A 13,124-nucleotide genomic window follows, 5' to 3' on the forward strand; every position below is an offset into this window, starting at 1 on the left:
AGACATAGCCACAAAGTGATATCGTCTTTTCAAGACAAGGAAAAGGAACAACTTCCATTTGATTTTGTATATAAAACTTCATAACATCTGATTTATGTATGTAAAACTTCAGAGATCATTGATTTGGAGTAAACATGTAGGCATTTTCATAGAACTCTGCCTAACATATAGAATACTGGATACAGGAGTAAGAGGTCTAACATAAGTCTGGAATATCTGGAAGTGGTTGGAGGAGACTAAATTCCAGGCAACTTTCTAGGGTTCTCCCTTCTTCTTACATAATCTTCCTTCTGAGTTATCAACCTGCTCAGCCTCAAAGAAATGGGAATTAGGAACAAATAACTTAGTTGAGAAAGAATCATGAACATGTCCATGGAACTTAGAAGTTGGGAGGTATTTTCAAGTCGTTATTTCATTCCCTCAACCATTCAACGAAAATACATAAATTTATTGAGTGCCTACGATGGGTAAGGCACCCAGCTTGAGAGTGGAGAGAAAACAATGAACAAGAGAGACATGGTCCTCCTCCTGAAGACAATGAACAAGAGGTTCTGTTAAAGGATGATGGATACTGGGCTTCCCTGGTGGCGCAGTGGTTGAGAGTCCGCCTGCCGATGCAGGGGACACAGGTTCGTGCCCCGGTCCGGGAAGATCCCACATGCTGCGGAGCGGCTGGGCCCGTGAGCCATGGCCGTTGGGCCTGCACGTCCAGAGCCTGTGCTCCGCAACGGGAGAGGCCACAGCAGTGAGAGGCCCGCGTACCGCAAAAAAAAAAAAAAAAAAAAAAGGATGATTGATACCGAAGATGCTGGCATATGTGTTATAAGAGGAGAGTTAAGGAAACATATAGAAGGAGGATTTAACCTGGTCCAGAGCTCAGAATGCTCACTTAGGCATCAGATCTACCAGAACTGGAACCATACAGAGAAGATAAGCATGGTCCCTGTGCAAAGATGACAGAGTTCCACAAAGCCAAGAAAATAACCAAGGAATAGAGATCCGAAGGGTCAGAAAGAAAAAAGCTGGTAGAACACCAAGGAACAAAGTGAAAACAGAAATAAATACTGTGAGATATTTGGTATTGTTATAAATTGATAATGTAACTATTTAGCTAACATGTAAGCAAACCATTCATTTAAAATATAGTGGTAGTGGTCTTGAAAGCTATTGACTTACAATTCTTCAAGGGATTTCACTAGAGTTCAGCTTCATGCATAAGAAATTTGGTTCATGATTTAATTTGTAACTTCCAAACAATTATATTTGATATGTAGATAATTATCCCATCTGTCTCTCAGCAATATCTTAGAGAATTAACATTTTAACATACTGCAATTGTGAGGATTCTGAAATCAGAAGACTAAAGTTTAATCTCAGCAAAATGTCTTGTGTACATCTCACGAGGGATTATCAATCAGAAGTTTCTTCTGGTATAACCACAGAAAGATAAATTTTGTCAGATTGAACAGCAATTAAAACATCACACTACCATCTTAATACTCTCAAAGGTAAATCTGTGAAAGTAAGAATATAATGAAAAAGAAAATATTGCGAGACAAAAGGAGTCCAGACAAAAACGAAACTTAATTTTTAAAAACTGTAAAGTACATTTAACTTACGTTTTTTTAATCTTTTTTTTTTTGCGGTATGCGGGCCTCTCACTGTTGTGGCTTCCCCCGCTGCAGAGCACAGGCTCCGGACGCGCAGGCCCAGCGGCCATGGCCCACGGGTCCAGACGCTCCATGGCATGTGAGATCCTCCCGGACCGGGGCACGAAGCCGTGTCCCCTGCATCGGCAGGCGGACTCTCAACCACTGTGCCACCAGGGAAGCCCTGTTTTTTTCATCTTTAAGGAACAATTCCATGTTGGAAAAATGGACATCTCCAAGACTTCGTATAAAGTGAAAAAAAGAAATGTACAAAATAGACTATATAATCACTAGCATTTGTATAAAGATGAAAAAAAGAAATATGTGTGTGTATATATATATATATATATATATATATATATATATATATATCTCCTTCTTAATCTGTAGAATGTTTCTTGAACCATATACCAGAAACAAAAGACCAGCTAAACTGCTTGTCTTTGGAAATGCAAACTGGGAGGGGGTAGGGGGGAGGAGGGAGAATTTTCATTCTATTTCTTCTATTCCTGTTTGCACAGTTTTAAAATGTTAAACCATGTGAATGTATTACACATTAAAAAATTATTTTTGAAAAATTATATAAATTTTTATAATTATATATTATATAATTTTAATTATAACATATATTATACAACTTTAATTATGTAAAAATATTTATACATATATATTTCAAGTTCTAATAACCCTCTTCCCAAACTAACAGAAGTGTTTTAATTATAAATGGGGTTACAATTATAAACGTAAAAGGGCACCTTGGGGAATTTTAGATTTAGAATTTTAGATTTCCAAATTTATTTGGAAATAAATTTGCCTAATACATGTCTAGTCTGGAAGTGAACTGCTGGATGTCAGAAACTCTGATGGTTTGAACACTTTCTTTGATATGATTCCATATTCTCACTGAGTAGTCTTTTCTTCCTAATTTGTTTTCAGACATAAAATTCACTGGAAAAAGAATGCCCCGAGCAGTGTTAAAGCGCACCAGCAGGCCCGGCACTTTTATGTCTCATTATACATGATCAAATTTGTTTTGTAATACAAATAATGTCTCCTGTGAGATTAAACAGTGAAATTTTTCTCAGGATGTGAGCAGTTGAGGAAAAAACTTTGGAATGAAAACTGACCACAAAAATAAGAAGAGTGGGTTTAACTCTGAAATTTATGAAATGTTTTCCTGGACAAGAGAAAGAGAAAAAAATCAATCCTCATTTCATTCTTAGCAAAAGATTAAAAAAAAAAACAAAACCCAGTGGACTTCTCAAAGAAGCCTAGCAGGCTTGGAAAACATGATTTGGTTCCAATATATTTCTGTTTTCTCCAAACATGCCAAAAGTTACTAGCAGGAATTACAATTCCTGTGAATTATGAGATATTTCCTACAACCCTAATCCCAAAAACAACCATTAAAAAAATTGTCTAGGTTTGGATTTTTACTTTCACCAGAGGTTTTTGGAAAGCAAAAAAGAAGGCTTTGGGAGACAAGCAGGGTATAATGATGCAGTGACTGTAATATTAAAAAGAAAGCAAGGGAAGAATAAAGCCACCTCCATGTGTTAGCTCTGATCTTCACCAGGACCATGAAAGGAACCACCTGGACTGAGGGGAAGAGGGACAGAAAAATGGTACCAGAGTATAAGCAGAGCCATGACCTTGGGGAAACAGTCTGACTGGGAAGCTGCTAATATCATGAGGGACCAAAGAGAAACCTGGGAGCAAGACTGCACTCCACTTGGCTTTTTTCTTTTAGTGATTGTATTGTGATATAATTCTCATAGCACAAAATTTACCTATTTAAAGTATACAATTCTGTGGTTTCTAGTATATCAGCAGAGTTGTGCAACCATCACCAAACCTAATTTTAGAATATTTTCAGCCCCCCAAAGAAACCCTATACCCATCCACCATGAGCAATGTCTCTACATCCCACCCCCAACCCACCCCAGACCCTGGCAAAGACTAATCTATCAATACTTTGTGTTTCTATAGATTTGCCTATTCTGAATATTTCATATGAATGGGCCACACAATATGCAATCTTTTGTGACTAGCTCCTTTCATTTAGCATAATATTTTCAAGGTTCATCCATGTCGTACCTTGTACAAGTACTTAATACCTTCATATTGCTGAACAGTATTCTTCGGGTAGATATATCACATTGCACTTACCCATTCATCTATTAATGGGCACATACTTGTTTCTATTTGGGGGCTATTATGAATAAAGCTACTATAAACACCCACGTACAAGTTTTTGCATGAACGCATGTTTCCATTTCTCTTGAGTGTACACCTAGGATTCCTGGGTCATATGGTAAATCTGTGTTTCACCTTTTCAGAAATTGCCAGACTGCTTTCCAACGCAGCTGCACCAGTTTACAACGCCCACCAGCAATATATGAGGGCACTGATGTAGTGGAAAGGAGGTTCTCACTGTGGTTTTGATTTCCATGCCCATGATGGCTGTAATGCTATCTTTTCTTATGCTTCTTCGCCAATTTGTATACATTCTTTGCAGAAATGCCTATTCAGATACTTTGCCCATTTTTAAAAACTGGGTTATTTGTCCTTTGATTATTGAGTTGTAAAAGTTGTGCATATATTGTAGATTATAAATATCTAGAATATCTGATATATGTTTTGGGGATATTTTCTTCTATTCTATGGATTATCTTTTCACTTTATTGATGATGACCTTTGAAACACACAATTTTTTAATTTTGGTAAGGTAAATTTTTTTTTTTTTTTTGTCACTTGTACTCCTGATATCATACCATGTGTCGTTATTATAGAGGAAACTATATATCTTCTGAGAGGGGAGCCTAATGAGCTACTTGCAATCTCTGGGCCATATGGGCCTTCCAGTGATAGCAGCCAACAATGTGACATTTATATTACCAACAGATGGACATCTTCCCATAACTCTGAGTGTTTTCCAAGTCACCTCTGCTTGTACCCTGTGGCCACAGTTCAGAACATTCATCAGTCTCTGAAATAGAACATTGGTGATAATTCCTAAGGGTAATGACATAGTACAGAAGGAAAACTCTACACATCAGGGTCGAGTGAGTGATGAAATCTCCCATTCGTAACAAAGCTGGTTATTACTATGTTGAAACAGAAGAAAAACAAACAAATCTGAACACCCAGATAGAGCTCCCAAGAAAGGGAACAAGTAAAATGGAGAAAAAAATTTTAAACTTTATCAAAGAAAACTATACTGAAGTAAAGGAAACTCAAATCTACGGCAACTTACGGCACACTGTGCACCACAAAAATATTGATAGTAAAGCTAGGATATTCTGGTAAAGTTACTAAACTTCATAGAAAAAGAGTTGTATATATACTCCCTAAGTACAAGAAGGGGGAGATAGGTGTATTAAACTGTTCTGAGATTTCTTCCAGAAAATAATCTCTGAAAGCACAGCAGTATCACCAGTATTAAGCATCAAAGAATAACAAAGTATATATCCATGCACTTTGGCCTTCCAGGAGAAGGACAACATGCCTTCTCAAGCATGCAAGAAGCTAAAGAAAACAATACTCGTTGCACTGTCTTGGGAGGAGAATAGTAATATTTAATGAAATCTTTGCATTTAAGAGATGAATCAAAATAAAAATTCAGGATGGGAGATGCTGTAAGTACTACTGATAAGATAATTGTACCCCTAAATAAAGTAGTAGGCTTAAACAATTATTAAAATCATGATGGTATAATGGAACGTGAATATTAGAAACCTTGACATTGCAAAAAAAATTGTTTTGAAGAAACAAAATCAGGAGGTGAAAGTGCAAAGCAGTACAATGATATTTATTTCCTCATCCTTCATTGGACAGACAACAGATGTCCAAACTTGAAACACAATGTTATTACATTTTAGAAGACATTTAAAATCTAATACCTCTTCTTGTAAAGAAAGGTTTGCTTCAAGTTCAGCAATACCTTCAATTTCACTTAAATTTCTTCGTATTTATAAATTCTCAATAATTTCGATTTCAGAAAAAAATAACTTAGTATCTTTCATTTTAAAATGTTTTATAGATAGCATGATTTCACTTCAGTAAAATTTTCACTCTTGTCCTTTCCCCATCCATCCATACATCCATCTTTCTACCTATAGCTACATCTATATCTGTATATAGAAATGTCTAAATTTATCATATGATAATGTTATTTCTGAGTGGTTGAGTGAGTTTCCTTATTTCTATTTCTCTGTATTATCTTTATATCTTAAATAAACGTATAATTTATACAAAAACAATACAGCTATTTTTTAAAACATTATTATTAAAAATTTGTAATTTCATAAGGTAACATATTAAAAGTAAACTCCAGTCTGGTAGAGCCCAAGGAAAAGTAATTTTAAGGTAGCACTTCTCAAATTTTAAAACAGATACAAATCAACTAGGAATCTCATAAAATGCAGGTTCTAATTCAGTAGGTCTGGACTGGGTCCAAATTTTCAGCATTTCTAGTAAAGGCCCAAGGCCATCCACTGAGCAATAGATTTTAAGGAATTTCATGGAGTTGCTCATTAAATAAGCAGAACTTTTATATGCCATGAAAATGAGTATATGAGGGGAATTAGAGAAAACAATAGTAACTAATAAATAAAAATACTAAAAATCTATTCTTGGCATTGAACTTCTACAGTAAGTCACTTAAGGAAGATCTGTTTTCATAGTTTTTTAAAATATTCTTCTACCCAATCAAATGGGCAGAAGATCTAAATAGACATTTCTCCAAAGAAGACATACAGATGGCTAAAAAGGACATAAAAAGATGCTCAACATCACTAATTGTTAATGAAATGCAAATCAAAACTGCAGTGAGATACCACCTCACACGGGTCAGAATAGCCATCATCAAAAAATCTACAAACAATAAATGCTGGAGAGGGTGTGGAGAAAGGGAACCCTTTTGCACTGTGGGTGGGAATGTAAATTGGTACAGCCACTATGGAGAACAGTATGGAGGTTCCTTAAAAACCTAGAAATAGAACTACCATATGATCCAGCAATTCCACTCCTGGGCACATACCCAGAGAAAACCATAATTCTAAAGGATACATGCACCCCAATGTTCATTGCGGCACTATTTACAATAGCCAGGTCATGGAAGCAACCTAAATGTCCATCGACAGATGAATGAATAAAGAAGATGTGGCACATATATACAATGGAATATTACCCATAAAAAAGAACAAAATAATGCCATTTGCAGCAACATGGATGGACCTGGAGATTGTCATGCTGAGTGAAGTCGGACACAGAAAGACAAATATCATATGATATCGCTGCTATGTGGAACCTACAAAAGGGGACAAATGAACTTATCTACAAAACAGAAATAGAGTTACGGATGTAGAAGGCAACCTTGTGGTTGCCAGGGGGTGGGTGAGGGGAGGGATAAATTGTTACTACTATATATAGAATAGATGACTAATTTGTAATTTTGAAAGTTCATTTTCTTCCATTTTTCTCAATTGTGACTCCACTTTTTTACACATGAACTCTAGGTGAAATACTATATGGGAAAATTCATTGGAGAAAAGAAACAATTATTCTGCAGGAAATAGGCCCCGTGCCAGAGAGTGAGAACTGTCTAAGGAGTAAAACCTATAAAAATTATGCACAATTTTATTATGTGACTTGAAGCATCATGTCACAAACCCCAAATATTCTATCTATAATTTGAAATAAATCCTTCTAAATCTCTGGCAATATACAAAAATCCTAGACCTATGTTTCCCAAATAGCCTCCAAATCTGTTTGGGAATTTGTTAAAAATGGACATTCAGGGGCTGGGGCACCAGGCCCCAAATATGGGCTTTCAACAAGTGATGAATACTAAAAACTGAGAACATGAACATGTAAGTCTGCTACTTAGATTCATTCGAGTATTTATTTTTTATTGGTAGCTGAAAGCAGAGTTTAATGGGATAAGGCCTGGGTATTATGGTAGAGGTTAAGCTAAACAGCAAGTTATAAAAGTCATCATAGGGCTTCCCTGGTGGCGCAGTGGTTGAGAGTCTGCCTGCCGATGCAGGGGACACGGGTTCGTGCCCCGGTCCGGGAAGATCCCACATGCCATGGAGCTGCTGGGCCCGTGAGCCATGGACGCTGAGCCTGCGCGTCCGGAGCCTGTGCTCCGCAACGGGAGAGGCCACAACAGTGAGAGGCCCACGTACCGCAAAAAAAAAAAAAAAAAAAATAGTCATCATAAACCTTTGCAAGAAGGAAGAAGTTCAGTAGGAAACCTCGTGGGCCCTGACACCTGAATATTTTTAGCAGAAAGCAGATGAGCCAGAAAGAGGAGAGAGTGGCAAAGAAATATAGATGAGAAGGCCCCAAAGACAAACCTCGTGTTCTCACAGATGTTCTAAGACTAGCCTGGTTCTTTCTTTAGTCAAACAAACTAGAGCTAGAAATGGTCTCCCATTCCGTCCCACTGGTTTACAAATGAAGAGACTGCGAACCCACAAAGTTAAATGGTTGTGCTAATCTAGTGTCATAAAGATGTAAACAAAACCCAGGTCTCCATTTCCTTTTAGCTGTACCTCTAAGATATACCACTTGATTTCTCAGAAGTCTATTTTCTCAATAGATACAGAAGAAAATATATTTATAAGTATATCCTTTAAAATCAGTTAATGCCTCTAGTGTATATTCTCTATCTGTTCAAAATCTTTCTTAGGAGTATAGGACTATATATATATTATAATATATTATACTGTTATATATGTTTATATATGTTATATATATATTATGACATATATATACTATCATATAACATACATGTTATTTTATAATCATATAATAGAACATATTATATATATATATGTATGTTATTTCTAAATACATGGTTCCGAAAATAACAGAGATAACAAAAGAATGGTGATAGGATAGGCATAATAATAATAATATTCTTGCTGCCGCTATGTGAATTTCAGTATCCCTCTCTGCTCCTTAATTCTCTTCCTTGAAAACCATAACTTTATAACTCTAAGGACTAAGCAAATTAATCACAACCCCAATTATGAAATATACTCCAACCATACGTTTCTTCCTATAAGGTCCACATCAGGATGATTTTTTACTGAACTTTTAATACATTTTAGCCTATCACTGGATAGTTATAAAAAAAATTTGATACCTTACATTTTTTGAGTATTCAATAGAAATCAACAGCTTGTCTCAAATTCAATCCCACTCCCATATGCTTATTATCATCTTAAAGGGGAATAAAAGCATTGCTCAAATAGACTAAATTTCAAAATGTATGTACTTTCTCAGCAGGAGTGAGAGAAAAAAAATTTTAACTCAAAGATTCTGGCAAAAGCATTTGGAAAATCAAACATTTGGATTGTCTAGATTCCTCTTAAGTGTTTTGCTTCCAGTACCATGTGTAAGAAAAAACACAAAATGAAGATTGGTTATTTTAAACATCACACATTTTGTGATCACTCTGTCAGAAAAATGTGGATTTTTATATTACATATAATTTCTGTTAGATATACTATTATACTAAAAGATTCAAAATCAAGGAAATAACTTCAGCCTTGTAGTCTTTCGACATCATCACTTATGTTAACATACAGGACCTCATTTAGGATTTTGAATGTAGACCACATTTATATTTTATCCAAGTACACAGGCTTAAAAACAAACACAAGATCACGTGTACAGGTTCTAAAATAAATCAGCCAGCAGACACCAGATCTGCTCTGTTTCTCACTTCTATTCCCTTTCCCCTTAGATATCATGGAAACCTCTGTTTGCTTCAGGTAGATACTTCTGTTCTCAGAACCAGAGGCTTGGGGACAGTAAAAGGAAAAACAACCAAAACCAAAACCAAAAAAACATGCTAGGAAGAAGAGGGATTGTTGAGAGTAAATTCAAGTTGACCTCATGGGACAACTATGTTCCTAATGAAGTTTTTTTTTCCTACATACAATCAACTGTTCACATTCACATACTTATCATTCATGAGTTCAGATACTTGCAGAAGTTATGCCAGACCATGCTCTCTCAGTTCAAGGTGTGTGTTTTTATAGCACTGCCCCCTGGGGCGGGAGTCACTGAAAAAAAGTGGGTGGGCTCATCAGGGCCTCCAGCAGACATGTCGAGCTTAGAAGTTCCCTGTTCTTACCTCTTCCAGGACTGAACACTTAGATATTGATGGGGATGTACTCATGCTTAAACACCCTCTGAGATCATTCCATTTATTTTAAATCCATAACTTCTGTTGAATTATTTTCACCAGATTGTAACACAAAAGCACTGAGCAATAAGGGCTGTTTTTGTTTGGATTTGAGGGACAGAACAGATGTTGAATTGTTTGCATAAACAGTGGAACTAGAGGGAACAGGAGAGCTGGTACATGACAGGTACACGTGGGGCTTTGGAGATTTTGAAGATGGGAGAACAATTTTAAAAGGAGAGGGATTCTGAAGTGCAGAGAGAGAATTACAGAAATGAACTCTGACTACTTTGCTATTTCAGTTAGATCGTGGTGACTGCAGTATTTTGTAAGCTAAGGACATGAAAGTTAGAATCATGTAAAATTAAAATGCAGGCGTTCTTTAAAAGGTACTTTCTTCTATGCCCCAGAGAGATATCTTCTAAATCATCCATGAAAGATGAACACCAGCATTGGAAGTCAGACTTAGTGTTAGGGAACCCAATTCCTTCATAAGGATGAAGTCCATTCCTAAATACGAGATAATTCTTCCTCTATGTGTTTTCCTGCAACTTTTTACTCTCTTAGTGTTGCCCTGAATCATGACCAAAAAAAAAAAGTTTCCTGGGCTTCCCTGGTGGCACAGTGGTTGAGAGTCTGCCTGCCGATGCAGGGGACACGGGTTCGTGCCCTGGTCCGGGAAGATCCCACATGCCGCGGAGCGGCTGGGCCCGTGAGCCATGGCCGCTGAGCCTGCGCGTCCAGAGCCTGTTGCTCCGCAATGGGAGAGGCCACAACAGTGAGAGGGCCGCGCACCGCAAAAAAAAACCAAAACAAAAACAGAAATAAGTTTCCTTCTTCAATTACAGTCATTTAAAGAACATCCACTGTAAGCTACATTTAGTGCTAGGTAAAAAGGCTACCACATCAAGTTAAATAAACATGGTGGTCACTTCCCTGAGAAGCTTAAATATCTCCAGGCATCTGAACATAGATAGATCTCATACACACTCTCCACACTTGCATTTTAATTCAGAGAGTGTCACCCTTCTACCTGCCCTGGTTGGTATCCTTTGTGAATTGGTGCACCTATAACTAACCACAACATGTGAGATGAATTTTGAGGAGTCCATAATGCAGTAGGAATCCAGGCACTATTACTAGATTAAAAGTCATGTGATTTGGGATTCAGAAGTATTTATAAACACGATGAACCTCAAACTCTTGCCAATTCTTCTGTTCTTCCTATCCTTGTCTATCAAGTCGCCACAGTACTTGCCTACCCAATTCCAACCCCACCCTAGAATCAGAATAAAATAGGTTAAAAAAAAAAAGAGAAAGCAAGATAGATATTTTTATGCCAATGAGAAACAAAGATACCATACACTAATTCTAAAACAACACTCCCCAATTCTCTCCACAGCTGTGTCCACCCCTACATTATATTTGTTCCTAAAAACAGTAATTACTGATTGTTCTATCGTTAAAATCATGAGTTTTTTCACTTTCTGGGTGTCTCTGTATTAGTTCATAAATACTTCATAGTACTGTTTTAGAAAGACAAATAAAGATGACATAAAAAATCTTTTTTCTACAAAATTCTAACAGTATTTGCATCATAATTTTGATTATGAATTAACCAAAACATAGCAAATATCACCCTACACCATTTCTTAAGGAATATAATGATCTCGGTGTACATTCCCACCGAACTTTATCACCTGTAGCAGGCCTTGGTGTTAATTAACAGTCATGACGTAATTTTTCATGGTCACTGTGGATATTCTCCTCTTACAAAGTTTATGATTCAACATTATCTCTGTGTAGAAAAAAAAGAATGGTAGGCTGATAAGAAAAATGACAATCTGACCCAGTACATACAGGGAATGTATTAATTAAAAGCAAAGTAATTCCATTCTGCTTAGCAGAGCCCCACCTAATCACATCAAAGTGATGAGAAATACACAAAAAGAAAAAAAAACTTTTTAAAAATTATAAAATCACTCAAAAGTGAGGAGTGGGTAAAAAAAAGTTCTTATTTGTGAACAAGAGCAGGTAATTTACTTAAAATCAGTTTTCTGGTTATCTACCTTCTTTTAAATGAAAACATACATCATTCACTATTTTAAAGCACATCTTTTGCTCCCTAGGAAATCAGACTTCTTTATCAAAGAATACGTTTCAGGACTGGTTCAAGATGGTGGAGTAGAAGGACATGCTCTCACTCCCTCTTTAGAGAACACCAGAATCACAACTAACTGCTGAACAATCATCAATAGGAAGACACTGGAATTCACCAAAAAAGATACCCCACATCCAAAGACAAAGAAGAAGCTGCAATGAGATGGTAGGAGGGGCACGATCACAATAAAATCAAATCCCATAACTGCTGAGTGGGTGACACACAAACTGGAGAAGTTCACCCACTGGAGTAAAGGTTCTGAGCCCCAGGTCAGGCTTCTCAACCTGGGGGTCTGGCAATGGGAGGAGGAATTCCTAGAGAATCAGACTATGAAGGCTAGCAGGATTTGATTGTAGGACTTCGACAGGACTGAAGGAAACAGAGACTCCACTCTTGGAGGGCACACACAAAGTAGTGTGCACATTGGGACCCAGAGGAAGGAGCGATGACCCCACAGGAGACTGAACCAGACCTACCTGCTAGTGTTAGAGGGTTTCCAGCAGAGGTGGGGGGCAGCTGTGCCTCACCGTGAGAACAAGGACACTGGCACCAGAAGTTCTGAGAAGTACTCCTTGGCATCAGCCCTCCCAGAGGCCACCATTAGCCCCACCAAAGAGCCCAGGTAGGCTCCTGTGTTGGGTCACCTCAAGCCAAACAACCAAAAGGGAAACCCAGCCCCACCCATCAGTAGACAAGTGTATTAAAGTTTTACTGAGTTCTGCCCCCCAGATCAAAAGCCAGCCCTACACACCACCAGTCCCTCCCATCAGGAAACTTCCACAAGCCTCTTAGACAGCCTCATCCACCAGAGGGCAGACAGCAGAAGCAAGAACTACAATCCTGCAGCCTGTGGAACAAAAACCACATTCACAGAAAGACAGACAAGATGAAAAGGCACAGAGCTATGTACCAGATGAAGGAACAAGATAAAACCCAAGAAAAATAACTAAATGAAATGGAGATAGGCAACCTTCCAGAAAAAGAATTCAGAATAATGATAGTGAAGATGATCCAGGACGTCGGAAAAAGAATGGAGGCAAAGATCAAGAAGATGCAAGAAATATTTAACAAACATCTAGAAGATTTAAAGAACAAACAGAATAAATAAATA

At 37.3% G+C, this 13,124-nt stretch overlaps 1 protein-coding gene and 1 non-coding gene across 4 annotated transcripts in view; one reads left to right on the top strand and one right to left on the bottom strand.

Annotated features, from left to right (window-relative positions):
- The window catches only part of KCNT2 (potassium sodium-activated channel subfamily T member 2), a 370,804-nt gene that overhangs the window by 299,618 nt on the left and 58,062 nt on the right, over positions 1 to 13,124 (bottom strand). The gene's annotated exons all lie outside the window — the stretch shown is intronic.
- Positions 885 to 989, top strand: LOC136140663 (U6 spliceosomal RNA). Its single transcript, XR_010657644.1, has one exon. It is a non-coding gene; the product is annotated as a U6 spliceosomal RNA (small nuclear RNA).

This window comes from Phocoena phocoena, chromosome 1 (genome assembly GCF_963924675.1).
Source record: "Phocoena phocoena chromosome 1, mPhoPho1.1, whole genome shotgun sequence".
In the NCBI taxonomy this organism is placed as follows: Eukaryota; Metazoa; Chordata; class Mammalia; order Artiodactyla; family Phocoenidae; genus Phocoena; species Phocoena phocoena.